At 45.2% G+C, this 15,889-nt stretch overlaps 1 protein-coding gene and 1 pseudogene across 6 annotated transcripts in view; both read left to right on the top strand.

Annotated features, from left to right (window-relative positions):
* The window catches only part of UIMC1 (ubiquitin interaction motif containing 1), a 310,878-nt gene that overhangs the window by 91,220 nt on the left and 203,769 nt on the right, over positions 1-15,889 (top strand). The gene's annotated exons all lie outside the window — the stretch shown is intronic.
* On the top strand, positions 3,455-4,760 carry LOC144767089 (tubulin alpha-1C chain pseudogene; annotated as a pseudogene).

Raw genomic sequence — 15,889 nt, forward strand, 5'->3', positions numbered from 1 at the left:
GTCGGCAACCTCTCAGTGAGCTTTGGAAAGCACCGCATCCGCAGGCGTCTGTTCCAGAGGTCGGTGCAGGAGTTGTCGGGGTCCTCAAAGTCAAACACGTTGCAGATCGATCTCCTCTCTGTTGGAGTCAGGGGCGCTGGCGTCGGCAGGCGTCGGGTGCTGCGGTGCAAAGGGCAGTGGTGTGGCGTGCGGTGCCCTCAGGTTGCAGTGCGAGCAGCGGCTCAGTAGCGGTGTCAGATAGTGTCGTCGGTGAGGTCAGGATCACGGTGCAAGGTGAAGTCTGTGCTCGTCGCGGTGCTGGCCAGTCACGGTGCTAGCAGCATCGTCGTCGTGGTTGAAGCTCTATCGTCGGTTTACGAACTGGAGTTGATGGCGCCGGCGTCAATAGGCCAAGGCTGCGGTGCGGGATGAGAGGGGTGCGTTGTGTAACTTTACGAGCGGTGCCCTCGAACCATGGTACAAGCAGCGGCATGCAGCATCGTCGGGGATACCAAGGTGTCATCGTGAAGCGAGGAGGTGCGGAGTGCGGTGCACACATGTCACAGTGCGAGCAGCGGCTTGGTGGCGGCGTCAGCAGGCGTCACCGGTGAAACCAGGGTCGCAGGGCAGCATTGTGGCGGTGCCCACTGCAGTGCCTTCAGGACACGGAGTCGGCGGCGGCGTAGTAGACGACGTCGGGTTGCTTTTCTTCTGTTGCAGCACAAAACACACCGGGCCCAGTGCTGAGAGCAGATGAGCTTGAAGTCTTTGGTGTTCCTGAGACTTCTTGAACTGGGGGCAAGCTCTACCTCAAGCCCTAGGAGAAACTCACAAAGTAGATTACAGACAGTTCAGTCCAGTCCTTTCACTGCCCAAGACAGAAGCAGCCACTGCAGTCCAACACAGCAAAGCACACAGCAAAGTGGTAGTTCCTCCTCACTGCTTCTCCAGCTCTTCTTCTTGGCAGTCTTCTTGGTCCAAAAGAGTTCTAAAATTAAGGGATCTGGGCCCCAATATTTATGTCCCAAAATCTTTGATCTCTTAAGCAGAGAGTTTCTGTACCCTGCCAGAACCGGTTCTTCCTTCTCTGGCGTGACTTCCTGGTAGGAGGTGGAGAGGGCATGGTCAGAGGCTGACCAGGCCCTTTGAGGTGCAAGGAAATCTCCTCCCCTTCCCCAATTGCAGCCCAGGTCTATACAGCCCTTTCCTGACCCACCTAGACTATCTGAAGCCATTCCTGCTCCCCAGCCTTCTGTCATCCAAAACCCAGACAGGCAATCCACATTCCAAGAGAGGCACATGGGTGACTGAGCAAGAAAATACCTACTTTCTAAAAGTGGTATTTTCAAACACAGAATGTAAAAATCAGCTTCACTAAAAGATGCATATTCAGATTCTGAGTTCAGGCATACTAACATTAATTTCCTACCTAATTCCCTGGGCCAGTTAAGTTTATAAGATGTTATAAACAAACTCCCCATTCTGTCCTATGGGGAACAGGTAGCCTTGCAATAGCGAAAAACGAAATTGGCCGTTATTCGCTATCAGAACATGCCACACACACCAAGGCATGTCCTACCTTTCACATACACTGCACCCGGCCCACAGGGGAACCTTGGGCCTACCCTAGGGGTGGCTGACATGTAAGAAAAGGGAAGGTGAGGGACTGGCAAGTGTGCGCGCTGGCCAAGTCGACATGGCCGTTACAAACTGCATGCAGACCCCCGCAATGGCGGGTCTGAGTTACCTTTTCAGGGCTACTCACGTGGGTGGCACAGTCAGTGCTGGAGGCCCACTAGTAGCATTTGATTCACAGGCCCTGGCACACTCAGTGCACTTTACTAGGGACTAAAAAGTAAATCAAATAGCCAATCATGGAAACACCAATCCATAACACAATTTACCACAGGAGCACATGCACTTTACCACTGATCAGCAGTGAGAAAAGTGTTCAGAAACTCTACGCCAGCAAAAACAGAGTCAAAACCGGGAGGTAAGAAAGCAAAAACTCAGGGAAAACACACCAAAAGATGCCAAGTCTAACAGACACCAATCAGCATCATTGTCGACTGTGCTTCCATAGCCCTCGAAAATATTTTTTTTCAAATACAAAGTTCAACCCTACCATCAAATACAGGGAACATCCATGGGGAGCTTATTTGTGCTGAGTCTAGCCTGCCTCTACATGGTGGAGTTCGAGAGACAAAACTTCTTCGAGGTCGACAACCCATACAACATCAATATCTTGATATGATGCAGATGCATTGATTACTTGTTGGTCTTTTGGCACAGGGATATTGAAACAATTCACAACTTCTGCTCCTGGGTCAACACACTTAACCCATATTTAAAATTCACGGGCACTGTGTCAGACCAAGCAGTACTGTTCCTGCACCTCTTGACCTCCCACGTTGTGGGGAGACTGTCCATGACTAATTTTAAGAAACCAACTGACCTGAACAGTCTTCTCCTCTATGGAGGCCACCATCCCAGGGGACTACGCAACAACCTCCCATTTGGACAATGACACCCTGAAGAATATGATACAGTGGCAAAAGACCTCTGCACCAACTTAGTCTCGCACAACTACCCCCGTAAGACAGTCACCTAAGCATGCAAGAGAGTGAGGATTAACCAATGGGAGGCTCTCCTGGAGACACGAGAAATGGCATCAAATTACATGATCACCTGCGTGACCACCTTCACGACGACCTCTAATCAGATTAACAAAACTATCAGAAAACATTGGTCGACCTTATGGACAGGTTCCCTTAACATCTCCAATCCAAGATTTGCATACAAAGGGACTGTATTGCTTCTAATTTGAAACAATAGGACACAACTAAACTCAGCACTCCTGAGAGGAGGAAAATGTACTGCTGCACCTTTAAATAACACGTAACTCAGCCCTCCCTAAAGACGAGGCAATAAAACCGCACTCTGCACTCTCTCACGGCGAGGCAAGAAACCGATTCAGGTGTATTTAAAATGAAACGCGTATATTTAGGAAGGAATGCAAAGGTAATGCAGATTCCAAAATATCAAGTAACTTAGGCACAAAAACAAAATAACAAATGGCATATATATACATGGAGCCGAGAAACTTCTAGTTTATATACATGAAGTTAGTAAAAAGCAGACAACACCGATTGCTCTCTCAACATTCTTGCCAACTTGGCTGGAGGAGCTCTTGACAGCCAGGCACAAGTCTCGATTTGGACCCTCAAATTTCCCTGTGGCAACACGTGTGCTCCACAACAAGCTCCCGTCTGGGTGCAAAGATTTCCAGCCTTTAATACCTTTTACTAAACTGGAGAAGAAGTTTCTAGAAATCACGCCATCTTTCTTCTGTTATGAAACACTGAGCTGTGCATTCTTCTCACTGAGACTCCTAACGGTCGGTCGGTCAGAGCCCCGCCCGGAACACGCGCATCTCGTCCCACAGGAGCCGCCGCACTCCCTCCTCACACCGAGATCTAAAAACTTACAGCCACATCATGCGTGAGTGCATCTCCATCCACGTTTGCCAGGCCCGTGTCAATATTGGCAATGCCTGCTGGGAGCTCTACTGTCTGGAACATGGCATCCAGCCCAATGGACAGATGCCCAGCGACAAGACCATCGGGGGAGGCGACAACTCCTTTAACACCTTCTTCAGCGAGACCGGGGCTGGCAAACATGTACAGAGGGCCGTGTTCGTAGACTTGGAACCAACGGTCATTGATGAAGTACGCACTGGAACCTACCGCCATCTGTTACACCCCGAGCAACTCATCACCGGCAAAGAAGATGCAGCCAACAACTACGCTTGTGGCCACTACACCATTGAAAAGGATATCATCGACCTGGTGCTTGACCATGTCCGTAAGCTGGCTGACCAGTGCACTGGCCTCCAGGGCTTCCTCGTCTACCACAGTTTCGGTGGTGGTACTGGCTCTGGTTTCACGTCCTTGCTGATGGAGCGTCTGTCTGTCAACTATGGCAATAAGTCAAAACTGGAGTTCTCCATCTACCCAGCTCCTCCGGTCTCCACAGCTGTCGTTGAGCCTTACAACTCTATCCTCACCACTTACACCACTCTGCAGCACTCTGACTGTGCTTTCATGGTGGACAATGAGGCGATCTACGACATCTGCCGCAGGAACCTGGACATTGAGCCCCCAACTTACACCAACTTGAACCGCCTTATTAGCCAGATTGTATCTTCTATCACTGCCTCGCTGCGGTTTGATGGTGCTCTGAATGTCGATCTCACAGAGTTCCAGACCAACTTGGTGCCCTACCCTCGTATCCACTTCCCTCTCGCCACCTATGCCCCAGTAATCTTTGCAGCAAAAGCTTACCATGAGCAGCTCACTGTGGCAGAGATCACTAATGCTTGCTTTGAGCCGGCCAACCAGATTGTAAAATGTGATTGCTGCCTGTTGTACCGTGGAGATGTTGTGCCGAAAGATGTAAATGCTGCCATTGCCACCATTAAGACCAAGTGTAGCATCCAGTTTGTGGACTGGTGCCCAACTGTTTTCAAGGTTGGTATGAACTACCAGCCTCCCACAGTGGTCCCTGGTGGTCACCTGGCCAAGGTGCAGCGCGCCGTGTGTATGCTGAGCAACACCACAGCCATTGCTGAGGCCTGGGCACGCCTGGATCACAAGTTCGACTTGATGTATGCCACGCGTGCCTTTGTCCATTGGTATGTAGGAGAGGGTATGGGGAAAGGAGAGTTCTCTGATGCCCGTGAACACCTGGCCGCCTTGGAGAAGGATTACGATGTAGTGTAGTTCCTATTTTCCCAATAGGCTCTGTGCATTGGAATAATATCTTCAATAGTATAGACGTAAGACTGTGGTTAACTAGGTCTTCTACTGACGATATTAGACTTAAAGTTATGTGTGCCAGCTAGCTCAGAGTTCACTAGAAACTTTCTCGAATAGACAAGAAGGGATTTAGTTTCTGACAACCATAGAACATGACAACTTTGCTCTCCCCTAATCAAGAGTATATCTCTAGAGTCGTGTGAAAACAAAAGACAACTTATTTTACTCAGTCAGTACGTGCATTCTTAGTTTCACCAGTTTGTAGAGAAATAAGAGATGGGGGTGGTTCAATAAAAGATGTTATTTATTGATCAGTCTCTTTTCTCATACAAGAGAAATGAATCGCTATTATTGCAATACTTATAGTTAAGTAACGTGCATACAGTAAAAACAGAATTATAAAATAATACTGTAAAAGCATTTATATGGTTTCTTAGCCATATGATACTTAAAATGGATAAAAGATATACATACATATATACATTGACTAATCGTACTCAACTGGTGCTTCTAACTACGCCTACCCCGGTGTACCTGACCTAAGCCTAATACTTGGGAGGGAGTAAGTAAGTAGCAGTTTAAGTTAAGTTTGCTTTGCCAAGAATCTGACTCAAGAATTCTCTGTAAGGGGTTAGTCAGTTCAGTACCTGGGATTTAGAAGGCTGGAGGGTTGGTATCTCTGTCTCAGGACTCGATATCCCAGTTACCCGCGAGGGCGGCTGGAAACGCCGGAGGCTGGATTTCTCGGCAGGAGAAAAGGCAGCGTCTCTCTCAGCGCGTCAAAAAGGGAGGGGCAGCGTCCGTGGGCTTTTCTGCATCAGCTGGGCTCTCCGGCAAGTAGCGCTGCTCCAAGCTCGTCACCACCGTGTCTTAGCTTAGGGCAACGTCGGTATATTTATACCTGAAAGGTGCCGTGTTTGACGTAAGGATGGACATAAGACGTCAGCAAGAATGTCATAAGGACTGGTCGTTCTTACATTCTTTGCAGGAGTCTCGAGCGAAATCAAAACAATGGTCGGGGGGATTTCCCAGGTCTGTTGGAGGTTTGATTTGTTTTGAGAACTCGGTGTGCTTCTCTAGGGGGCTGAAGGGACAGTGCTTGCTTAATGTGACAGCATGCGCTATGACCTAATCTGAAGACGGGTTTCTGTGCCGTTGTATGGACATTAGTGAATTAATAACCGGACAAGGGTCAGAAATAGGAGTATCAATATAGGTACCTAGATAAACACACTACACCCACTCCACAAAATTATGTACATATTTACTAACCTAAGCAATAGTAAACATAACTAACAGTGCATTTGTATACCGGACCACCCCAAAAACATTATTATTATTTTTTTTTAAATGGCGTATGCAAAATGCACGAAATGAGTATAGGTACTGTATGCATTCAAGCAGTATAATCATTCAAAAGGAGATGCACATTTTATATCGGCATGAATGATTTGCGAAATTACATATGAAATGGCTCTTGATACAGAAAAAAATTGCGAGACCATCTCATCACATATAAACACAACGAATTGCATATAAGCTAGAGGTTGAGGTAATGTAATTACTCTAGTATTCCTAAGAATAGAAGTTCTGTTCTCTAAGAATAATTTTACTTTAAGCAGAAGATAAGTGCCAAAAAGGTAAATATTTTTGGAATTGGAAAAAAGTTTTCGCTATTCAGGGAAGAAGAGAAAAAATAGTTCACAGTCACTTTGTTTTCAAAAGACTGAAGGCCAAATTCAGAGTTCAGGGAACGCCGTGTGCAAGTTTGTTTAAAATCATTCTCTCTGTTCCGGTGAAAACATCATTTCAGATAGATTCTCGAAAAAGCAGTCTACAGCTTCTGGTGAGAGTTCGACTAGGTTAGAAAATGTCGCTACCATGCAGTCACGCGCATGATTGCTTTCACTGATGGTTTGATCAGAACTGCTTACAGAAGGTCGTACCTGGTCGATGCTGCTTTCATCATGTACTTCACTACCCTTCAATCGCAGTGGTAATAAATAATAATAATAATAATCCACATTTGTAAAGCGCACAATCACCCGTTAGGGTCTCTAGGCGCTGGGGGCCGTCGGGAAGATTAAGCGAGCTGTTGCCCAGAGTCACATGGTGCTGGGCTAATCTGCCGCCGGAGCCGGGGATCGAACCGAGATCCCCAGATTCCAGCGTCAGTCGCCCTGGCCGCGGCGCCACACCTCTTCTCCACGAATGCCGTCATCAGGATAGGTAGCCGCTGGGGACAGCACAATGCATGAGCCTTTACCGGACCCAACAAAGTATCTGCATCCAATGGTACGTCTGATTGTAGTGTAAGACAGGTGTCTAACACGCATTCTTCGCCGCATAGCATGCACCTTAATACAGGCATAGCACAATTCTACCAGTTGGGTCTGAATGAAAGAAACCAGGTCATATTCAGATCTCGTAGCCGGGCTAAGCCAAGGACTTTAGTTATGCGGTCCCGGTAGCGGATAGCTAGGATTGTTTCTTCCATTGTAGCTGGAGTCTTGTCTGTGACATGGCTTGCCATAACTAAGCAAGAGTAGCAAGAATAAAATTCCTGCTACGAGTCCCAACAGGAGTGGAAGTCCGCCAAAGATGGAATGGACGAAATTTGGAAAAATACCCAGGATCGCTTTGAATGGTGTTAAAGCGCCTGAAAAAAACTGTCTTAAATACACTGGCGATACCACTTGTATCAGAAATATTTAAGATTTCGTTCAACATTTCTGCGAAGTGTAGGGGGCAATTTGTTGATAACATTGAATGAATCTCTGCCGTTGTCCTTGCAACTTGGAGATCATACGTTTCTTTTGATGACGTCAACTGCGTTGGCGTCTGTAGGAGCACAGTCTTCATTCTGCTTAAAGTATCAATTCGAATAGAAGAGATTTTTAAACTGGGCCATAACCTTCCCTCCCTGTCTGGAGCATCATTCGGGAACAATACTCTTGCACAGCACATGACCCTGGAAGTCACGCTTATGAGATAAGGTTTTCCTGGCAGCAAGCCACAACATCTGTGATCTACAATTAGAATGTAACTCCCGTTCGAAAGTCTTCTAAAGAATGGTTCTATTTGTGTTGCAGGTGTGCCTAACTGGTGACATGAAAGGTTATTTGAAGTCCCTTCACAGGCCCCATGCAAACTAATACCCTGACACAGAAGTATGCCACTTAGTGATTTTTCACAATTATTACCACTAAGAAATACACTCTGTCCGTTATTACTGACACATGTGTGTGTATAGGGCAAGTTCCATGTGGACTTAATGTATCCTTTACCCAACCTTTCATACTGGCCTGCCTGTATATATGTTTGGCAGTATTGAAACTGGAAAGTTGTTATCGGAATATTTATTATCCCATGTATTATCCATTCAATGACAGGTCGTTCTGACATTGTCAATGGTAATCTCTCAAGTTTTTCAATGCTCAGAATTGTATAGTCAGCACCCTTTTGTGCCGAACTGATTTGTTTATCAGTAAGGTTAAAGATATTAAATAGTGACGTTGTGTTGATTAGACGCCAAGGCACATAGCCTGAACGCAGATTTTGTAACGTCCAGCCAAGCTGTACAATAGAATGCAATTGAGACTGACCGTGTTGCAACATCAGTAAGTCTTGTTCTATTATAGCGATTGCAGAAGATACAATACTGTCCAGTGAATATATTCTGGAAGACAGAGTCATTAACCCATTGTCCACAACAGAAAGTGATTTTTCCAAATTAACACGGTCAATTTCCCGTATTTTTTCTGCTGTCTCAATTTGAGTTACTTTCCAAGCTTCGTTGTAAGCTGCATATATAGAGGCCGCTATGAAACGTTTTTGACGGTTTGCGTGGTCCCATGATGAAATCACGCAAGTCAGCACCTTCTTTAAGTAAAGTTAAGTGTTGCTTAATTTCTGACAGTGTGGATGTATGTAGCCATTGAAGGCAGAGTTTTCCCACACTATAAGTAGTTACAATCCCTGGATGTTGTCTCTGGGAGTATCTTGGGTCTGGCCTGGTCAATGTGAACCCCTGTATTTTGTTCAGGAATCTGTCTTGACAGTTATTTGTGTCTGTGGGCAAGATCAACCATTTTTTCCAATCAGCATGTGTTCTGTTTTGGTTTAAAATATGGGATATGTCTATCTCAACATCCGTAGTGCTATTACTGGTAGGTGTTGGTTTTGGAATAGACGGGTTATTCAAGTCTTTAATTTTGGCTAGGCCAAGACAGGATGTTTGTTGAATTGTATCATTCAAAAATATAATTTGTTCTGGGATCATGCAGGCTCTAAATAATGATTCTATACCTTGCACTTGCCAATCTTTTGTGCCCCAGATCGTTTTTGTTTCAATGTTATTGTTCCAGAAATCAAAACCGAATGTATTCATTTTTTCAAAAAATGAGTCTGAATATATCAATTTTGTGTTTGAAAGCATGGTTTTCACTCCTGTCTTATTTAACAATTTGAAATAAAATGATTCTGCATTACTTGTGTTGAACCCTGAAAAGTATGAATATTTATCAAAATATGTCTTTGAACTGCCTTTTGGTGGAGTTGCACAATGTTCCCATTGGTTAAATTTTAAAACATTTCTAGGTTGAGTAGATTTATGCAGATAATGGTTACCATAATGGTTATAACAAAACATTTGATCGTAATTAGATGAACTTTGCAAATAATCATGTTCTGTAAATTTAGCTGACATTACTAGATCAGACATCATATCATTAATACTTCCAAAGTCCCAATCATCAGCGAATGTGCTTGGTTTTACAAAGTCACTTAATGAAATCTTAAATTGATGAGGATACTTCAGAAGCTCAACCGGACCATAGATTTCGTAATCAGTTTTGTCCCATGCTACCCCACCGGGTATAGGATTGGCTGTGAAGTTTACTGAAGAAAGTTCTCTTTTCTCGATGTGTGAAGACTTGTGTGGTTTCAGGACCAAGTTGATGTTCTGACTTGCTGCGTCCATTGTAACAGGTTTTCCCTCAATGAAGTGTCCCCAGCATAGTACCATGATGAGCCAAAGTATTAGGATGAATACTCCTAGTGCCACCCAAAGTTCAATCCATGGAGAAATCAGATAGGTTTCTTGTAGTTGATGAAAGCGTTCCTTTGCTTTGTCTTTAAAAGTTTTTGTTGTCGGCTGTACCTCAGGTTCACTTGGATCCTCAGAAAAATCATCGAAGTTGATGAAGTAGCCTGATGCTGTTCTGTCAATTGTTTCAATTGCTTCTTGATTCCTTTTTGTTTTTGGAATTTTCTTTATTTCATTAGCATAGTCTGTGGTTACATCATTGTAGACTGGTGTTTCTTGATTTAAGATTTTAATTTGGGTTTCAAGAGGTTTAAGTTCCATGGCTTTGTTGCATAGTCCTTGTTGTTTTACTGTAGGTTTATCAATTGTGATTAGTCTTTCAGTTTGAACCTCTGTGTTTGTAGCAAACTTTGGTGTTCTACTACTTCTTGGGAGTCCACTTGGCCTACTACTTGTTATCGGCCACATGATTGTGGTTTAACCAGGTCGATGGATACAACTCGGTTCTCCTTTTTACCAGCAAGGGGCGGTAGTACTACTGATCTTGTCCCGTTGACAGACAAGACAGGATCTGCTTTTCTGTAAGAAGGCCCAAATTCCTTCTTCACCGCGATCTTCTCTCTGACCAGATCCCCGATTTTTGGAATCCAGACAGGCCTTGCTGGGACAGGTGGTTTCTCTTCAGTGGCTGTTGTTTCAATTTTATGTTGCTCAGGTCTTTTCTTGTTTAGTTTAAGTCCTGTAAAATAGCCAAACGATCTTTGACATCAAAGCATTTTTCTTTAACCACTGAAGTTTGACTATCAAGGTCCTGGATTAACATTCTAGTCCCAAACAATAGTTCGTACGGACTGAGACCTCTCAGAGAATTTCTTGGCAGATTATTAAGACTACGTTGGACACTTATTAAATGTTTGACCCACCCAGCTCCTGAACCTAATACCTTTGCTGTTATAGATTGCTCTATGCCCTGGTTTTTTCTTTACACCATCCCGTTTCCCTCAGGAAGGAGGTGACAAGAGTACCGCAATGCTATGCCCATTCTGGCCATACACCCCCCATAAGCTCGAGAGCTAAAAGCAGTGTAGTGGTCAGAATGTAGCATGCCCCATGCGTATATGCCATTATAGACTCGCAAATATTTTTATAACAGTTCAGACGTCAGCCGAGAGCTGGGGTCTACTTTTTTAAGTGAAAATAGTCTCTACATGTTAATATGACGCTTTATTCATACTGTGTATTTCATGTCGATAGCCTAATCCTTATTGGGTGAAACGCCATGGCAGTACACCGTCTCGGTCACCACTGCGATCTCTGTTGCAGTTTTGGCAGTTTTTTGCAAATATGTGATGTTGCAGGCTCATTCCTGGCCACCAGTATGTTGATTGTAATTCTTCTAGAGAATCCTTAAGTGTAAGGTGTCTAAGACCCTCACCCATATGTGCGTCTGCTATTAACAAGCCTCTCCTGTCCATGTTTGGAATAACTCTATCCCCCACTCCAGGGATTCGAGCAAAAGGAACGGAGTTTGCATCGATTATGTATGTATAATTGAGTGGATACATGAGGGGTAGCGCTGAGCAGTCGCCTTTTGATGACGTTTTTACCGCCAGCATTGTTTCCCCGTCAATGTATTTTACTGAACACTTTTTTGTAGCTACGGAAGCCGATTTAGTTGGTTCCGCTGTAGCTGTCTCAGCCAATGAATTCCCTGCAACGTGAACACCATCACGCTGATGACTCAGTGAGTGTATCACGTGAGTCTTTGGTAGTTCTTTCTTTAAAAGAACTATTTGTTCCCAAAGCGATTTTTGCTTTATTGTGGCACCTGTGTCATCCTTGTACCCATTTTCAACCCATTTCTGCAAGTCGTTATTGTATGATTTGACGCAGTAATACGAATCGCACACTATTAGTGTCTGGAATTCGTGATCCGCATTATCTAGCGCCATTTTTAACGCTATTAAGTCAGTTTGTTGTTCTGAATTGTTTTCCACTGAGTGTGTTTTTGAAAACAGAGGTCTTAATTTACCTCCGCGCCACACGTCTTTTGTAATCTCGCATGTGGCGTTATAAGCCTGTTCACCCCAAACTGAGGGCTGAGCATGTCCGTCTGTATGTATTACACAGGCGTACTGTCGGATGGGCAGAATGTCGATTGGCTGAGGATATTCTCTTTCATATTCTAGATTTTTTAATTTTGTCAACTCTGGATCAAAATATTATTTCAATCTGTCTGTAGCAAGACAATCTTCCCATTGTATCCATCTAGGATTCAGTGCCATAGTAGGTAAATTACATGGGGTTGTTAATGCCTCAAAGGCTGATTCTGCTGTTCTGACCGTAATCTGTCTGCCGTCAGCATGGTATCTTTCTCTTGCTACAGCTGTTTGAACCGCGTGAACAATGTTTTCCTTAATGCTGAATGTTTTTTCAGTTTCTGTGTACAAGTGTGATTTGTATGCTATTGGTACCTTTTCTCCCTCATTTGAGGTCAGGTATGTGAATCCGCATCTTCCTGGGATGACTCGAATCACAAGGTTGCGTGTGTTATCGCGTGTTTGCAGTTTTGTTTTAACTAACATGTCTGTTTGTAAAGATCTCAAAATTTCTGTGTGTTTTTGAGTCCAATTGATTCTTTTAAAATCTGGTTTTATTAGGTCATAGAGAGGTTTAACCCTCTCTGCATAGTTTATATTGTAAGTTCTTCCGAAATTCAGGAAACCTATAATTGATTGCACGTTTTTCAGTGTTCTAGGTGCTTGGATTACAGCACATTTCTCTAGGAAATTGTCAGCCAGGCTTTTGCCTTCACTTGATAATTCATATCCTAAGAATAGGACAGTCAGATGGGCAATTCTTGACTTCTTGAAGTTGAATTTGTAACCCTCTGCTGCGAACCCAAGTATTATGGTGTTCACTCTTTTCAAGTGAGTATCCAAGTCATCATCTGTTAGTTAGATGTCATCGACATAAGATAATGCCTCATCATACATTTGTAGTAATTCTGTTACTCTTGCTGAGAATAATCCTGATTCAGAAAAGGGGGTGGTGATGAACAGAGTGCCTGAATTAAGCAGACCACTCTTACCCAGTCCAAAGATCAGGGCTTGATCCATCACCGTTTTTTAGCTCACTGCACCATCCCAGCTCAGAACTTGGCTATATGCAAATTAGTCTGTTCCTGACCCAGTGCATGATGGGAACAGGGCAAACCAAACTACCAAGCCAATTCTTGTACTGGGAAGGAAACAAGCTTCCGGGGACCGGTTTCTGCCATTTCAGGCGTCGTCGGCCCAGCTTGCTTGAATCCTGATGGTGCAATGAGCAAGGGACTCACATCTGAGTATACCCTTCCACGCTTATGGTGGACAAAATGATTCAGAAAAGGGGGTGGTGATGAACAGAGTGCCTGAATTAAGCAGACCACTCTTACCCAGTCCAAAGATCAGGGCTTGATCCATCACCGTTTTTTAGCTCACTGCACCATCCCAGCTCAGAACTTGGCTATATGCAAATTAGTCTGTTCCTGACCCAGTGCATGATGGGAACAGGGCAAACCAAACTACCAAGCCAATTCTTGTACTGGGAAGGAAACAAGCTTCCGGGGACCGGTTTCTGCCATTTCAGGCGTCGTCGGCCCAGCTTGCTTGAATCCTGATGGTGCAATGAGCAAGGGACTCACATCTGAGTATACCCTTCCACGCTTATGGTGGACAAAATGATTCAGAAAAGGGGGTGGTGATGAACAGAGTGCCTGAATTAAGCAGACCACTCTTACCCAGTCCAAAGATCAGGGCTTGATCCATCACCGTTTTTTAGCTCACTGCACCATCCCAGCTCAGAACTTGGCTATATGCAAATTAGTCTGTTCCTGACCCAGTGCATGATGGGAACAGGGCAAACCAAACTACCAAGCCAATTCTTGTACTGGGAAGGAAACAAGCTTCCGGGGACCGGTTTCTGCCATTTCAGGCGTCGTCGGCCCAGCTTGCTTGAATCCTGATGGTGCAATGAGCAAGGGACTCACATCTGAGTATACCCTTCCACGCTTATGGTGGACAAAATGATTCAGAAAAGGGGGTGGTGATGAACAGAGTGCCTGAATTAAGCAGACCACTCTTACCCAGTCCAAAGATCAGGGCTTGATCCATCACCGTTTTTTAGCTCACTGCACCATCCCAGCTCAGAACTTGGCTATATGCAAATTAGTCTGTTCCTGACCCAGTGCATGATGGGAACGGGGCAAACCAAACTACCAAGCCAATTCTTGTACTGGGAAGGAAACAAGCTTCCGGGGACCGGTTTCTGCCATTTCAGGCGTCGTCGGCCCAGCTTGCTTGAATCCTGATGGTGCAATGAGCAAGGGACTCACATCTGAGTATACCCTTCCACGCTTATGGTGGACAAAATGATTCAGAAAAGGGGGTGGTGATGAACAGAGTGCCTGAATTAAGCAGACCACTCTTACCCAGTCCAAAGATCAGGGCTTGATCCATCACCGTTTTTTAGCTCACTGCACCATCCCAGCTCAGAACTTGGCTATATGCAAATTAGTCTGTTCCTGACCCAGTGCATGATGGGAACAGGGCAAACCAAACTACCAAGCCAATTCTTGTACTGGGAAGGAAACAAGCTTCCGGGGACCGGTTTCTGCCATTTCAGGCGTCGTCGGCCCAGCTTGCTTGAATCCTGATGGTGCAATGAGCAAGGGACTCACATCTGAGTATACCCTTCCACGCTTATGGTGGACAAAATGATTCAGAAAAGGGGGTGGTGATGAACAGAGTGCCTGAATTAAGCAGACCACTCTTACCCAGTCCAAAGATCAGGGCTTGATCCATCACCGTTTTTTAGCTCACTGCACCATCCCAGCTCAGAACTTGGCTATATGCAAATTAGTCTGTTCCTGACCCAGTGCATGATGGGAACAGGGCAAACCAAACTACCAAGCCAATTCTTGTACTGGGAAGGAAACAAGCTTCCGGGGACCGGTTTCTGCCATTTCAGGCGTCGTCGGCCCAGCTTGCTTGAATCCTGATGGTGCAATGAGCAAGGGACTCACATCTGAGTATACCCTTCCACGCTTATGGTGGACAAAATGATTCAGAAAAGGGGGTGGTGATGAACAGAGTGCCTGAATTAAGCAGACCACTCTTACCCAGTCCAAAGATCAGGGCTTGATCCATCACCGTTTTTTAGCTCACTGCACCATCCCAGCTCAGAACTTGGCTATATGCAAATTAGTCTGTTCCTGACCCAGTGCATGATGGGAACAGGGCAAACCAAACTACCAAGCCAATTCTTGTACTGGGAAGGAAACAAGCTTCCGGGGACCGGTTTCTGCCATTTCAGGCGTCGTCGGCCCAGCTTGCTTGAATCCTGATGGTGCAATGAGCAAGGGACTCACATCTGAGTATACCCTTGCACGCTTATGGTGGACAAAATGATTCAGAAAAGGGGGTGGTGATGAACAGAGTGCCTGAATTAAGCAGACCACTCTTACCCAGTCCAAAGATCAGGGCTTGATCCATCACCGTTTTTTAGCTCACTGCACCATCCCAGCTCAGAACTTGGCTATATGCAAATTAGTCTGTTCCTGACCCAGTGCATGATGGGAACAGGGCAAACCAAACTACCAAGCCAATTCTTGTACTGGGAAGGAAACAAGCTTCCGGGGACCGGTTTCTGCCATTTCAGGCGTCGTCGGCCCAGCTTGCTTGAATCCTGATGGTGCAATGAGCAAGGGACTCACATCTGAGTATACCCTTCCACGCTTATGGTGGACAAAATGATTCAGAAAAGGGGGTGGTGATGAACAGAGTGCCTGAATTAAGCAGACCACTCTTACCCAGTCCAAAGATCAGGGCTTGATCCATCACCGTTTTTTAGCTCACTGCACCATCCCAGCTCAGAACTTGGCTATATGCAAATTAGTCTGTTCCTGACCCAGTGCATGATGGGAACAGGGCAAACCAAACTACCAAGCCAATTCTTGTACTGGGAAGGAAACAAGCTTCCGGGGACCGGTTTCTGCCATTTCAGG

This window comes from Lissotriton helveticus, chromosome 7 (assembly GCF_964261635.1).
Source record: "Lissotriton helveticus chromosome 7, aLisHel1.1, whole genome shotgun sequence".
Classification (NCBI taxonomy): Eukaryota; Metazoa; Chordata; class Amphibia; order Caudata; family Salamandridae; genus Lissotriton; species Lissotriton helveticus.